The sequence below is a fragment of the Narcine bancroftii genome, chromosome 4, assembly GCF_036971445.1.
Source record: "Narcine bancroftii isolate sNarBan1 chromosome 4, sNarBan1.hap1, whole genome shotgun sequence".
NCBI lineage: Eukaryota > Metazoa > Chordata > Chondrichthyes > Torpediniformes > Narcinidae > Narcine > Narcine bancroftii.
In genome coordinates, this window is record NC_091472.1 from 302,757,500 (window position 1) to 302,761,269 (window position 3,770).

Consider the following 3,770-nt stretch of genomic DNA (forward strand, 5'->3'; position numbering starts at 1 on the left):
TACACATTGTCATGGCTAAAGGATGGATGTCATTGGAGCTGAATGTCCAAGGATACAGTGTATCGAAAGGATAGGCACATAATCAAAAGGGGTGTTGTGGCTCTGTTGGTAAGGAATAACATGAAATCATTAGGAAAAGGTGACATAGTATTGGAAGATATAGAATCATTGTGTGTTAACAAATGGCAAGGGGAAAAGAACACTATTGGCTGTTATTTACATACCTCCAAACAGCAGCCGGGATGCGTACAACAAATTGCAGCAGCGAAAGGAAAAGGTGTGTCAGAAGGGCAACGTATGGCCATCGTGGGGGATTTTAACATGTAAAACCGGAAAACCAGATTGGGAATGGATCTCAAGAGAGTGAATTTGTGTCTGTGAGATGGCTTTTTACCCAAATCAAAAGCAACATCGCAAAAGCCACAATACATATAACCATTTACGGAGCGGAAACAGGCCATGTTGGCCTTTCGAGTCCGCACCGGTTCACTGATTTTGTGCATGCCGTGGACTGATCCATCCCCATTCCAGGTGGAGAGCAATGCCTCCGACTTTGTGCTGGCCGCCACTCTCAACCAGACAGGCAGGCCCGTGGCATTTTTTTCCCACACCCTCCATGGCTCCGAGACACGGCACTCCTCCATCGAGAAGGAGGCACAGGCCGGAAAAGATTTATCCTGCTCACTGACCAATGAGCTGTGACCTTTATGTTCAACACCAAATGGCGGGGTAAAATCAAGACCAATAAAATCTTGAGTTGGAGAATCAAGCTCTCCACCTACAACTATGATATCCTATACCAGATTCCCTATCCCAAGGGATGAGCCATCACCTGTCCCAACATAACCACAGCCACTGTCATCAGGGAACTCTGTAGCATAATCACCCTTTTTGGGTACCCAAACTATATCCACAGTGATCGGGGGTCCTCTTTCATGAGTGACGAGCTGCGGCACTCTAGCCTGTTGGCTAGAGACATAGCCACTAGTAAGACCACAATCTAAAACCCCAGGGAGAATGACCAGGTAGAGAGAGAAAAGGCCACCATTTGGAAGGCGGTCCTCCTTCCTGCTGGAAGCATTCCATGCCATCCGATCCCTCCTATGCACCGCTACCAACATGACCCCACATGAACGCATGTTTTCCTTCCCCAGGAGGTCGGTGATAGGAACCACCCTGCCTCACATCCCCGGGACCCATCCTGCTGCAAAAACATGTGAGGGGCCATAAGATCGATCTGTTGGTCGAAGAGGTGCAGCTCCTGCACGCAAACCCGCAATAAGCTTACGTCCAGTACTCTGACAGCCATGAGGACATAGTCCCTATCTGGGACCTGGCACATGCCAGAGACTGCTACCCTCCCCACAACAGTCCAGACCACTCCCCTACACCAAACCACTCCCCTCAGGGACTGGGTGCAGATCAACGTCACCCCCCTAGGCCCCCATACCACACACACCCAACCCCCTTCCAGCTGCTCCGACCACCCCCACATATGACCAAATCCCATCCCCTACAGAGACAGCCCGATTGCACCAGTCTCAAGATGCATAACCGGCAATGGAGCTGACCAGTTCAGCACCACTGGAACTGCGCAGGTCACAGTGGCAGAGGAGACCACCTGATCGGCTAGGACTTTAACCCAGTAGGGTTTTGTTTTAAAGAGGGAGTGAATGTGGTGATATGATGAGGATCAACCACCTTCCATGACATACCAACATCTCTGCAGTAGAGAGAGTGGAGAACGCCAAGTTCATTGGAGTTCACTTAATTAGTGACTTATCGTGGACACTCAACATCTCCTCACTTGTCAGGAAGGCGCGACAGTGACTGGACCCTGAAACGGGCAAGGTTACCAACCACCATTATGTCCATCTTGTATAGGAGCTCTGTCGAGAGCTTTCTGGCCAGGGGCATCACCATGTGGTACAGTTGCTGCAGAGAAATGGATCAATGGTCAATACGCAGGACTTTAAGAATGGCAGAGAGGATCATTGAGTCTCCTTCCCCTCCGTCAACATTATCTACTGGGATCGTTGTCTGAATAGAGCATGCAAAATCTTTGAGGACCCCTTCCACCCTGCACACAGCATCTTGCTTCTGCTCCCATTGGGAAAGAGATACAGAAGCATCAGACGTAGCACTACTAGGATGAGGAACTGTTTCTTCATGCGGGCAGTGAGGACGCTGACTGACCAAAGGAACTGCTCACACTAACCATCCGAGACTCTCATATTCATGAAACAATGTTCATTTGCTTAGATTAAATACTTGTCCTACTAATGTATTGTTTGTCTGTATGTGTGTCATGTCTGGTTGTGCGTCTGCATGTTTTGCACCGAGGACCGGAGAATGCTGTTTCATTGTGGGTACTTGTAGAATCAGATGGCGATAAACTTGTTATGACTTGAGCTTCACTTCCTGTAACAGCATTTTTCATCTGCCCTGAACTTGTTGGTCTTCCAGTTTTGGGAATATTGCAGACTGACACATTCAAAAAGGTAGGAGGATACACTAGGAAATGCTCAATACCCCTGTGAAGAAGAGGACGGTAGATTATCCAGATTCTACTAGGCCCTGAAGGGTTGATCCTCGCAGAACAATGTCTCAAAGTCATCATGGATAGAATTGGATAAGGAAATAATGGCAGTGCTTTTGATTCTACTAGGCCCTGAAGGGTTGGTCCTCGCAGAACAATGTCTCAAAGTCATCATGGATAGAATTGGGTAAGGAAATAATGGCAGTGCTTTTGATTCTACTAGGCCCTGAAGGGTTGGTCCTCGCAGAACAATGTCTCAAAGTCATCATGGATAGAATTGGATAAGGAAATAATGGCAGTGCTTTTGATTCTACTAGGCCCTGAAGGGTTGGTCCTCGCAGAACAATGTCTCAAAGTCATCATGGATAGAATTGGATAAGGAAATAATGGCAGTGCTTTTGATTCTACTAGGCCCTGAAGGGTTGGTCCTCGCAGAACAATGTCTCAAAGTCATCATGGATAGAATTGGATAAGGAAATAATGGCAGTGCTTTTGATTCTACTAGGCCCTGAAGGGTTGGTCCTCGCAGAACAATGTCTCAAAGTCATCATGGATAGAATTGGATAAGGAAATAATGGCAGTGCTTTTGATTCTACTAGGCCCTGAAGGGTTGGTCCTCGCAGAACAATGTCTCAAAGTCATCATGGATAGAATTGGATAAGGAAATAATGGCAGTGCTTTTGATTCTACTAGGCCCTGAAGGGTTGGTCCTCGCAGAACAATGTCTCAAAGTCATCATGGATAGAATTGGGTAAGGAAATAATGGCAGTGCTTTTGATTCTACTAGGCCCTGAAGGGTTGGTCCTCGCAGAACAATGTCTCAAAGTCATCATGGATAGAATTGGGTAAGGAAATAATGGCAGTGCTTTTGATTCTACTAGGCCCTGAAGGGTTGGTCCTCGCAGAACAATGTCTCAAAGTCATCATGGATAGAATTGGATAAGGAAATAATGGCAGTGCTTTTGATTCTACTAGGCCCTGAAGGGTTGGTCCTCGCAGAACAATGTCTCAAAGTCATCATGGATAGAATTGGGTAAGGAAATAATGGCAGTGCTTTTGATTCTACTAGGCCCTGAAGGGTTGGTCCTCGCAGAACAATGTCTCAAAGTCATCATGGATAGAATTGGGTAAGGAAATAATGGCAGTGCTTTTGATGCTTTGTTATAGTTGGTATAATATGCAGAGAAATATAGGTCTTGATTATATTTTCAGTATATGTTATGATTAATAT